Consider the following 13,067-nt stretch of genomic DNA (forward strand, 5'->3'; position numbering starts at 1 on the left):
GGTACTATTCACCATCTACATCAATGATATTGTGTCTCTTGTCAGTGGTTGTCAAATCCATTTATATGCTGATGACACCATCTTGTATTGTGTTGCTGACTCTGCAAAGTCAGCTATTGAGAACCTGCAACTGTCCTTTAATGCTCTTCAGAATGCTCTTATTTCACTTAAACTTGTCCTTAACCAGACTAAAACTAAATTCATGTTGTTCTCTAGGGCTAGAGATTTAGACAATAGTGCATGCATCTATGCTGTGAACGGTTCTTTGATCGAGAGAGTCTCTGAATATAAGTACCTTGGTATCTGGCTAGATGAAAAACTCTCTTTTACATTTCACATAAAAAATCTTGTCTGTCGTCTGCGACAAAAGATTGGATATTTTTATAGGAATAAAGCTACCTTCCCGTTGTTTAGTAGGAAAAGGATTATTGAGGCAGTTTTTATGTCTGTCCTTGATTACGGTGATGTGGTTTATCGGCATGCATCTCGTTCATGCCTTAAACTCCTTGACTCTGTATTTCACTCTGCTTTGAGATTCATTACAGGAGATGCTTATGATACACACCATTATGTTTTATATGAAAAGGTTGGGTGGTCCTCCCTTAAGGAGAGACGTGATGCACATTGGCATATTTTTATATATAAAGCTCTGACTGGAAAGCTACCACTCTATCTGACAGAAATGCTGCTTATTTCAGATGGGCTTTATCAAACCCGCTCAACTGACATGATCATGTTATATGTCCCCTATGCCCGGTCTGAGCTTGGTAAAACCGCTTTTAGCTATAGTGCCCCTGACTCGTGGAACAGCCTACAACATACAATTAAAATAAATACACTCATATCTGTTAACCAATTTAAAAGTATTATTTTGAATCAACCCCTCCACACTTGTAACTGTTTTAATTAGGCTATTATTTATTTCATTCAATTGATCTGAATGTTTTAAATTGTTGTTGTCTGTGTGTGTGTGTGTGTGTGTGTGTAAACTTGTTATGTATTCTCATTGTATATTGTGTATCTGTACTCGACGTCATTGTAAAAGAGGGTCACCCCTCAATTGATCTTTCGAGGTTAAATAAAGGTTACAAACAAACAAACAAGTGCTTTTATAGGATAGCTGTATCACATTGCCTAGATTCCTAGCTAAGGAGCTAGCTAACTAAAGCTAATTTAAGAGTGGGGTTAGCATTGGGCTACCCCTATTATTAAAGAATGCCAAGGAGAGAAAGAAAGCTGAAAGACATAAAGAAGGAGTTGAAAAATGCTGCAAGAGGTAGCTCTTCTTTGAAAGGATGGATCCAGAGCTGCAACAGCCAGGGAGGAGATAAGGATAAAGGTATGCCAAGTCATCTCATTGCTAGCTAGTGCATTCCGTTCTTGTATGGACTCAATTCAACACTAGAACCGCCCGTGGCGGTTTTTAATGTGCCCATAGCTATACTTTTTGAAAATATTAAGCCCCCCACTCTTTGACTTTTCGTAAAATTGTGTTGTGATGTGATGCTCTCCCTATGGTTAAATAAAGTCACAATTAATCTGGATTAAAAAAACAGGCATGACACTGAGGGGGGTCAATTCCAATCAAGGCAAGAGGGCTAGTGGTAGTGCAGGCTGACATACTATTTTGTTATACAATTATAATATACAGTACATATAGTTCAATTATATTAAATTATTATAATACAAATATTGTTATTTGCTCCACCTTAGATAAGGAAAGCACCGACAATGAAGACAGAGATATTAGAGAGGCAGAAGATGCAAGGCAGATAGATGATAATGAAGATAAAGATATAACAGAGAGGCATGATGAAGATGATGATGTTAAAGCTGGGGTGGGTGATTTGGGGAGAAAATGGCAGTTGGGATAGAGATTCAAATTCAAATACCTCAACCGCTCCACTTGTTCTCTTTGGTCCCTCCCCTATGGTCCCTCCCTGACACGCTCTACACCAACAAAGTCGTGCCAAAGTGAATGGACAGTCCCAACAGCCAATAAGAACAGAGAATGGGAGCCTCGCTATGATTGGTCAAAGTGTACAGCTCATGTTAACGTTGACCAATCAGAAATCATATACCCCAGCTTTAAGGACAGAGAGGATGCAGGTGACGCTAGGGAGAGAAATGATGAAGATGATGATGATGATAATGATGATGAAGAAGTTAAGCCAAGCGAGGATGAAAATGATGACAGGGAGAGACATGATTTAATGGACACAGCATCAAATAACATGAATACTGCTTTTCTGTCGTCATTACAATTTACCACTGATCCAGCTCATGTTCAAAAGCACAGCATAGACCACCACTCTGGGAGATTTGTTGAGTTATGTTGCTCTATTGGACCTTGTCAACCAGCTGTACATTACCCAAAGACAGATGGCTGTTCATTCCACAGGGAGTGGTATCAAGATCATCCCTGGCTAGAATATTCTGTGGAAAATGATTCTATGTTTTGTTTTAGTTGCCACCTTTTCTTGAAAGAGGAAAGGTATGAGAATAAAACAAACTGGAGAACTGTAGGAGTTAACAATTGGAAAAAGGAACAGAAAAAGCATGGTAAGGTGGAGCAACTTCAGACAAAGACCATGTTAGAAAAATTATATATCGTGTTCTTTAGCCTTAAGTATGAAGGAAAAAATGCCATGGAGAAAGATTTAAAATATTTATAGTATATTAAAAGTACTCATTAGGCAGCAGAATGGCTGATGCAACCATATCATAGACCACTATCTGATTATGAAATGATGTTGCAGCTGTTCTCACATACACATCTAAATATTCAAGTCAATCAAAATTGTACTAAAGAACAGCACTTGAGCAATTGCACTTAGTTATTCATCAGTTAAATGCCTGTACACAGCTCCTGTCTGTACTGAGTGAGTGATTCAGTTGGCCTGAATGAAGTCAGAATGGCAGGTTCTTACAGATTGTAACAGACATTTCTAAAGGAACACGCCACACAATTAATGATGCTTATCACCATTATTTACAGTGAAACCTGGACCAACTGTGGCAGCAGACGACAGCAGTGTTGTTAACGTCGCGCAAGTAAAAGATATCGAGGCAAATGCCCTCAAAATGAACGTTGACATCACTGATGAGAGTGATGCAGGAAATAGTAGGCCTACAACTGGTAAACCCATCCGTCATAGTTCTGACTAATCCCTTGTTAGAAGAAAATTGTACATAAGTTATTATCATTAAGTGAAATGTATTATGATATACTAACTGTGCTGAGAAAGGGACATTCCGTTCTTTTCTCGCATGCTGTTGTTCCCCTTTCCTTGTCTGTCTATTTTCAGAAGGCAAATGAGCAAGGCACGAGATAGTTGGCGGTTTCAACTGTCCCCATATCTTGACAGGCCAGACAGAACCAACAGACCGATTGGGCAGACTGCTGAGTCATTGACTGATGGAAAAGACATGAAGCCCATCCCTGGAACAATAGCACACGAACATACATGCTTGCTAATTTACCTAATATGTTAATTACACATACAGCAACAAGAGTTTTAGCCAATAGGAGCAACCTCACATTTTACCCCTCCCTTAAGTTGACTCCTATTATGTAATTAGGATATTCCTCAATAAAAAGAAGGGTCGTTGACAGAGACGGCGGAGAAGTTTAGGAGATTGTAACTCTTGCGGTCTCTGGCTTCTACCCTTTGCAAAGTATTTTAACCTAACTTGATGTCTCCTGTTTCTGATTGAATCTATTGCAGTTACTTTGACAACCTAGACAACTGTTTAACTGCGGGTGTCAGTTTTGGACCTGACATCCCTTTAGAATGAAAAGCATGACACAAAAAAGCCTGATGGACGGGTTTGCAAAGCTCAATACACTGCTACAGGTGGCAGTGTTATCAATGCTTCCACAATGTCTGGTGTCACTCTTGCAGGCGACATTGATATGTCAGTGTCTCTGAACAAAAAAAAACAGTATGTGCGTGGTTTCTATAATAAAATGATCTGTCTTTGCAATTAACATCAAAACAGAGTTCTGTCCGAGATCCTAACACTGCTCTCTCTCCCAGGCAAAGTAGGTGAGACACCAACGTCTCAGGTACAGCGTGTACACACACACACACACACACACACACACACACACACACACACACACACAGTCTAGAATCCTTTTTTATATTCATCTGCAGTTCAAAGGTGTAGAGTCAGCAATTGTAGAGAACGCTTGTTGACACGTTGTAATGTCAAGGCCATCGCACGCATCGCATTTACAATAGCACAGGACAACACACACCCACTCAACTGCCACTTCACCATTATGCCCTCTGGACGCAGGTACAGGTCCCTGTTGTGCCAGAGGGCTCGCTATGGCAAAAGCCTGGTACCTGCAGCCATAGCAGCCCTCAACAAAAGGCCAAGATAAAACACCCCAGTCCCACTCTGTTTATATATTCTGTATGCATGTTTATTTTGTCGTGTTTGTTGTCCATCTGTCTATTGTCTGTCGGCGTGCGGCCCTTAAATGTAATGTGAAGTGGAAAAGAATTTCCCCTTGGGGACAATAAAGTCTAAAGTCTAATGGAGAGAGAGAGAGAGAGAGAGGGAGTACATACTGGATGGGGCAAAGAAACACATTCACAGTCAGACACTGAAAAAAGCTCCATCACAAAATTGTGTTCTAAAACTTTGTCCCTCAGTGACAGAATAGTAATCATAGCAAAAACCTAAATCCTGATTAAACAATACCTGCTGTCTTTTACAGGGCCGTGAGGATGATCCCCGAGCGGAGTGGAACTCATGGACTGCCTGAGGGCAGATCCGTCCGTAAAATATTGTAGTGAACAAAAATATATATCTATCTAAAACTACACGGCAGTACAGGGGACCGAGTGGGGAAAGTAGTAGGGGTAAGACCGCTCGTCCAGTGCGCTACAGGGGGGCTCTGACGCCACGGGTTGCTGTGTAGTGGGTTGCAGTGCAAGTTTGATGTGCAGTGCCCTAAGGGGTTTGGTGTGGCTGCAGAGCAGCATTTATGTGCCGTGCCCTTTTGCTGGGGGTTGTGTGGGTGGCTAATTAATGCCCTTAATCCCCAAGAAGAAGTGTCACTAAAAGAGGGTCTAACCGAAAGATTCATTCGCCTGTGTTCCCGTCCCGTTGTCTCCTAACTAATGTTGTTAAATAAAGATAATTGATTGTGATTCTGCAGTGTCCTCCTCGTTTTGTTTCCTTACACAATTGTTAAGGTGCTATCTCCTCTAACCCAGAGGCAAGGTTTATTGCAATATGTTAGTCACCTGACTATTTGCAAAATTAATCTGATAATAAAAATGGTTTGAATACAAAAAGCTGGCCTTGGTGATGAGCATTGTTAATAGCTAATACAGTATAAAACTATGTTTTCTCTGAATGCCGGAAAATACATGAAATATAAAACAGTTGTATTGGGGGAAGCCATCCAGTATTCCACAATAAGTGGAGTGACAAGTAACTGTGGAGATTTATTCGGGAATTACATTAGAGCAGACATGTTGGGGTACTTGCTATTACTTGTCATTACTTCACTATTGGTGTTACTTACTTTTTACTCTAATTTCAGAAAGAAATGTTTGTACTTTTTGTTCAGCTGTAGAAAACTAGTTACTTTACAGACTTAACTGCTTCCTCTTCCTCTCAAAGACACATTTCTCTAAACTTCTTTAAACTGTTTGGGGCTCAACGTGGTCAAAATAAAGATGCAACAGGTGACTTCCAATGTCCGGATCCTATATGCTTCACATATGAATTAAGGTAGGCCTACATTAGTCAGGACACAGTCGCGTGTGCCACGTTTTATAACAGGACTACACCCTTTATTACCTTCTGCTGTATGTTTACAGTGTGTTGGGTGGGTGGGATTAAGGAAATGCTGTACATTATATCGCCTCTCAATTTTGCGGGAACTCCTCAGAGCGAATAGACGCAGTAAGCAGCGCGCACTTTGTTTCTGTCTACTAACAGTTTAACATTGTCTTCCTGAGATCCACTTCGGTGCAGTTTTTGTTCCGCTACGGTGATACTTCACAACAAATAAAGGTAAGTAACTTGAGCTACTAATAGGCCTACCACAAAGAGACGCTCCAGTTGAATGCGGGATCTATTGTTTGCCTGGTGAAGTGCGCATTTGCAGTTTTATTCTCAATTATTCTCTTTATTAAACATTTCACTAATTTGAATCATTTTCATATTCAACCTATTGATTTAAAAAAAGGTCTTAAATACGTTGGTTTCTGGTGGAAGTATTGCATATTTCCGCAGACTTCTGAAATTTTCCCTTTTCACTTTCACTTTCTATTCTGGAATGATTTTAGATGCTTTTATTTGGGCTATTCATTTTATTTTATTCAAGAGGGAAGTAGGCTAACACATCCACATGAAACCTCCTGTGGATCTGTTGGACATTGTGCGAATTATCTTTGTCATTTCAGGCGATGGACAAGTTTATGTCAGTGTATGACGGGGCGAAAGCAGTGGCGGACAGAGTTTGTAAGTGTGGCATCCGATCTGATCATTTGATTAATCATCCAAAATGAAAAAAATAAGAAATTAATCAATATTGATATGTAATTTTAGTTTGCTGTTGTTAAATCTGATCGTCATTAATAGATGCTTTTTAATATTCAATTGTTTTAATAAGACTATATAAGTGTTAATAATAACATCATAAACATGTTTATTGTGAGAGTATAAGACTTGTGTGACTACACTTCTAAGACTATTTATTGATTGTTGAACCCTAACATTAATAAAAGTATTTTGAGTTTCTTATAGTTGTCAATAAAAGCATGACACACCTTTTATGTCATTGTTAAACCTTCACTAAGCATTTGCTGTTGAAGGTAAACAGTTTTTTTTATTAATGTATTAGCAATAAACTATGCTCTTATTAAATTGCTAATTAAGTGATTATGATGAAGTTGATGATGAAGAGGAGGATGGACAGATTAGGATGAGAAGTGATTTATGATGATTATGATGGAAGTGAAAGTCTACTTGTATGTGTTGTAAGGTTAAATCATTGGGGAAAGCAGTGGTGGACAGAGTTTGTAAGTGTGGCATCCGATCTGACCATTTGATTAATCATCCAAAGTAAAAAAAAAAAATAAGAAATTAATCAATATTGATATCTAAGTTTAGTTTGCTGTTGTTAAATCTGATCGTCATTAAGTTCCATGCCTTTACTCACACATGGCATCTGAACACACAACGTTAATTTGGGTCATTTCCATTCATCTGAACGTGTTATATTAACTTGTGTAGGCTACTCTTGGTAAAAACTGCCCGCCCCTATCTCTCTACTATGCTTTTTTCTCCCCTGAAAAACAATTCAGGTCAATGAGGCATCGAAGCCATGCATACTGTAAAAAGTTCAAAACTTGTAATGACCATAATAACTTAAAGGTTAAATAACCCTAACCCTATCAACAAAAAGTACTCATTAGGCAGCAGAATGGCTGATACAACCATATCATAGACTACTATCTGATTATGAAATGATGTTGCAGCTGTTCTCACATAAACATCTAAATATTCAAGTCATTCAAAATTGTCCTAAAGAACAGCACTTGAGCAATTGCACTTAGTTATTAATCAGTTAAATGCCTGTACACAGCTCCTGTCTGTACTGAGTGAGTGATTCAGTTGGCCTGAATGAAGTCAGAATGGCAGGTTCTTACAGTTACAGATTGTAACAGACATTTCTAAAGGAACATGCCACACATTTATAATTTTGATTTGATTTAGTTTATTTCAGACATATCCACATACAAAACAAAATGAAAAGCATGGAAATACAATAAACAACAATTATGTTTTCACAAAAAAACAAAACAAAAAATTATCTGTGTTGTTGAGATATGCCTGAAAGGAGCAGGAAGAAGTATACACTTATTTAATCCTACCCCTTTCCTTAAAAAATAGAAAATAAAATAAAATAAAATAAAATAAAAATAATAATTATATTCGCTTCTCTTATCCATGTATTCTCTGTACTATTGGCGATACTATATCTGCCATTTACATACAACTTCGAGTGATGATGCTTATCACCATTATTTACAGTGAATCCTGGACCCACAGTGGCAGCAGATGGCAGCAGTGTTGTTATCACAACTGAAGTACACAATGCAAAGACAAAATTCATCAAAATGAACGTTGCAAACACTGATGAGAGTGATGCAGGATGTGGTAAGTCTGGTAAGCTGTCATATTTCTGTGTTTCAGTTCTCATTCCAAAAATAAAACATGAACATTGTACAACATCGTTTACTTTATGCATTTCTGAATACTTTTTTTTCTTTCTAGACCGGGCTGATGGACCGGTTTCCCAAGCTCAATACAATGCACAGGGTGGCAGTGTAATCCAGGCTGGCAAAATATGTAATCCCACTGTCGAAGAAGGCATTGATTTATCAGTGTCTCTGAACAAAAAAAGAACAGTACGTGCAGGTTTCTATAAAAAAAATGTGTCTATGCATTTAACAACAAGACAAAGTTCTGTCCGAGATCCTAACACTGCTCTCTCTCCCAGAAAAAGTAGGTGAGACACCACCTCCCTAGTTTCAGGTACAGTGTACACACACACACACACACACACACACACACACACACACACACACACACACACACACACACACACACACACACACACACACACACACACACACACAGTTGTAATGGCTCTCATGCCACCCGCTTGTGTGGGGCTTTCCACACAATACAGCAGGTGTTGGTGTAACTGCCAATATGCAGTTGACTACACTCCCTTGAGAAACAAAGTCATATAACAGTCAAAATGTTTATTCAACATTTTTCTGGTAGCTGACAAGTTTGCAGCTGTCAATTTTCTCATCAAACATTTAACATGACGCCATACTCAGTAAGTGTAGTTTTTGGCTTTGCCGATATTTCCTTGAGCAAACAATTATCCCAGTTGTAACCAGATAGATCTGGTTTAAAACTGCTGAGGAGCCATCAATTAAAACATATTTGGAGAAGTTCAATGCTGCGTTTCACTACTGTTGAGCAAAGCTGATCCAACACATATCTGGATACAAAATAGTCTCGCACTGCCAGACCAAACTACAGCTAGTAGTATATGGTCTGGAACCAAGCTATATCGCTTCGCATATAGGGGGGGAAACTGGGCTGGCCTGTTCTCATGTCTTTAATCCAATCACAATTGTCTTGGGCCGCGCTAAGCCCAGAAAGCCACAAAGTGTCCTTTACAAATAGTGCAATTTGGTGTCGACCATAGACCTTTCATAAACGATGACGACCAGTACCATTAATGATGCACACTGTGTGTGTGTTGCAACATAATGAGCTGGATACAATTTTTGGCCAAAATCAATTGACCTAAATTCATAGAAATACATGTATCGTGATTAAACAATACCTGCTGTCTTTTACAGGGCCGTGCTGTGAGAATGATCCCAGAGCACTAAGTGGAACTCATGGATAAAATATGTTAACCCACCAGACTAATCACAAAGTTAATCTGATAATAAACAGTCTAGCGAATGTACAAGCCATACTGTATATACTCTTTTAGAAATTGGCAGTGGTGATAGGGTGATGGTGCTATATGGGGTTTGCCACGATAGTCTGTGTTACCGGTGTTACTCGGTGTTGAGGCACACACACCGATAACAACTATTTGTATACACATCAAAGCCATTTTGTTCATGTTTGCGTATCTGCGGTAGGGCAGACATGAATTAATTACAAAAATATAGGATTTTGTAGAGAATATGTAAAATACTAGTTATATCAATACTTGGCAAACAAATAAACTGAAAGTAACTGCTCAGAGCAACCAATTTTAAAGTGGTAATTGTGCCCCACAAATATCTGGGGATTCACTGAAAACAGAGCCTACAAAAGTAATTTTTTTTTAAATGTGTGTTGTAGCCTAATATTTTTTTAAATACATGTTTTACCTGTGGCCACTGGTAATACCGGAGTCACAACTGTATTACCAAGAGGAAACATTCCCACACTGTGGCAACCCTAGTGCTATATGAAAGATATGGTTTCATTATGCCTGTATACTCTATTTTGTAATTGACTATTTCTTATTAAAAAAAATAATAACAATTGAATCCTCTTTTTGTTTTATATGTACAGAGTGAAAAGGATCACATCTTTGGCATTTCTCTTTGAAATGTTATAACTAAGAACTGAAATGGGTAGTGTTATCTTGTGAACATTTTATAAAATAAATACATATGTATTCTACTTAATTTTCTGTTTGATGAGCTCAGTGAAATTAACTACTGAAGGCCTCTTCTATTATCATTATATGATCTAAAATATTCTGACTGGAATTCTGGATTGGGAGTGAGGTAATGCACACAACATACAGTAGTTCAAAGCAGGCTGCTGCACATCATCTACCCAGACGCTAGAGGTCACAATTGTAGAAGTTTTGTTTTTGAAATTCTGATTTCTACAAATGCAGTTATCCAATTTGCAATGCAGTATTTAACACAGTATAATGTATGATCTATAGGTTATATGCAATGTAAAGACCATTTTGGTAGAAATGAGAAATTATTATTCCACGCAGAACCTCCTGATGGTTCCTCGCACTCGTTTTAAAACCAGAGGAAACAGATCTTTCAAGGCTGTTGCTCCTCGTCTGTGGAATGACCTGCCCCAGTCCCTGCGCATTCTGGACTCTGTGGATATTTTTAAGAGTCAGCTTAAGACGCACTTGTTCAGACAGGCCTTCTAGATCCATGTCTATGTACTCTGTATTATATTGTATAGTATTATATTGTACGTTCTTAGGAAACTCTTCTTTGTAACAGACTCTGTATATGTGTCGTTTTATTGTATTTTATTGTGTTTTTTAATGTGAAGCGCTTTGTGACCTTGGTCTGCGAGAGGCGCTATATAAATAAACTTTACTTACTTACACTTGAATGGGGGGCAGAAACATACCAATGATACGGTACAGTACATAGCATGGCTTTTACAATGGCGTCTCAGAAACAGCCTCACCACTGACATCACATCAAAAAGTTAACATATGCTTTACCCAGCGGTCAACACCATGCGCATCCGCAGTAGAACACTCTCTCAACGTGTCCATGCCTACAGCCCTCTAATGCTACATTTCCACGAGCAGCACGGTTTAGTTTGGTTTGGTTTGGCACGGCAAGGTTCGACAGAGAACGGAAACCCCTAGATCTGGCTTGGGATTCCACTGTGGACAATACCCTTACTTGGTAGGCGGGTTTATGTAAGACAGCGATGACCCATATAGTCTATGGGTCAGAGCTGTTGAACGACACTGGCTTTGTAGTTATTGTGACATCTTAGTAGCAGGACTCAGTATAGCACACTGATGTATTCAATAAAAAGGAAAAACGCCACTTTATGAGCAAAAAGCTGCGAGACAAAACATTTCTCTAAACACAATACTTTTCAGTCTAACGAGGTGACTGCTAACAGCTTTATATCTTTTGCATGGAAATGACTATTGTGCCAACCAATCAACAGACTGCAGTGTTTAGCTCCATCCTTTTGGGACCCTTTGGATGGAAACCAGCCTCAAGTGTGTCAATAATGCTAAACCAGTTATAACAAAAGACTTATTCACCTAGTTTTGCTTATTTGTCACATATAGTAATATTATTATGCCAATCCAGTTAGGGGGTATACAGGTCCATTTGTACAATCAGATCCCACAGTCTAGGTTGAAACTGTTGTGAATCTACTACGTAGAGTGTTAACAGTTGGGGCGGCTGTGGCGAAGTGGGTAGTGGGACTCAACTACAGAGTCGGTGGTTCGATCCCCCGTCCCCCGCCACATGTTGAAGTGTCCATGAGCAAGACACTGAACCCTATATTGCTCCCAATAGTTAGCCTGCTATTGGAGTATGAATGTGTTTGTGAATGGTAACATGGGAATGGGAACAGGTCTCCCTTGAAAAAGAGTCTCCGGTCTCAATGGGATGTACCTGTATAAATAATATGTTTTTTTTTAAGTGCGAAGCAGTGTGGTCACTGGTCCTAAAAAAAATCTTACCATTCCTGCTTTGTTCCAGCCTATCTGTTATCTCCTGCCTTAGCAGTCTGTTTGAAACAGGAATGGATCACTTTTTGAAACATGTCCTACTAATGCACAGCGGTGTGATTAGGATTGATAACTACAGGTCAAACACTGCCCTGCTTTTAACTTGTACTGCCTAAAGATGTATGGAAACACTACCATGGCTAAATGATCATGACTGGATGTTTGTTATTTAAAAAAATAAATAATTGTATTTATATTTGGGATTGGGAATGTTTTTGTGTAGACTGTATTGCCATGAAATTATTAATTATATTTTAATACAATAAACTGGCGTTGGTGATGAGCATTTTTAGTAGCTAATACAGTATAAAACAATGTTTTCTCTGAATGCAGTACACTAAATGAAATGTAAAATATTTGTATTGGGGGAAGTCATCAAATGTTCCACTATAAGAGGAGTGACAAGTAACTGGGTAGATTTACTTGGGAATTCCATTAAAGCAGACATGTTGGTGTACTTGATAAAGTAACATCAATATGAAGAAAGTCATTACTTCACGATTGAACTTACTTTTTAATCTAATTTAAGGAGGAAATGTTTGTAATTTTTATTCAGCTGTAATTATTCATCAGCTATAGAAAACAAGTTACTCTGCAGACTTAACTGCTTACTCTTCCTCTCAAAGACACATTTCTCGAAACTTCTTCAAACTGTTTGGGGCTCAATGTGGTCAAATTAAAAATGCAACATGTCTGTCTCCAATGTCCGGATCCTACATGCTTCACAGATGCATTAAGGAAGATGCTCTATAGTCAGGACACAATCGCTGCAGTGTGCCACGTTTCATAACAGGACTACACCCTTATCTACACTCTGCTTTACATGTACAGTGTTGGATGGGAGGGGATTAAGGAAATCAAATGCTGTAGATCAGGGGTGTCCAAACTACGGCCCGCGGCCCGCTTTTTATTGGCCCGCGGCCGATTTTAAAAATATGATATAATTTGGCCCTTTGAAAAAAAACAAATTTTTTAT

The 13,067-nt window shown here is 38.7% G+C and overlaps 1 long non-coding RNA gene across 2 annotated transcripts; it reads left to right on the forward strand.

The window, feature by feature from the left end:
- The first annotated feature begins 5,892 nt into the window (after positions 1-5,892).
- LOC307258722 lies at positions 5,893-10,055 on the forward strand. 2 transcript variants are annotated; one of them, XR_013845137.1, is made up of 6 exons: positions 5,893-6,042; positions 6,435-6,492; positions 8,068-8,202; positions 8,311-8,444; positions 8,537-8,571; positions 9,420-10,055. It is a non-coding gene; the product is annotated as an uncharacterized lncRNA (long non-coding RNA). The 2 variants fall into 2 exon arrangements; XR_013845138.1 differs by having other exon boundaries at positions 8,068-8,193.
- Positions 10,056-13,067: the final 3,012 nt, after the last annotated feature.

The sequence above is a fragment of the Ammodytes marinus genome, assembly GCF_949987685.1.
Source record: "Ammodytes marinus genome assembly, chromosome: 12".
NCBI classification, from domain to species: domain Eukaryota; kingdom Metazoa; phylum Chordata; class Actinopteri; order Uranoscopiformes; family Ammodytidae; genus Ammodytes; species Ammodytes marinus.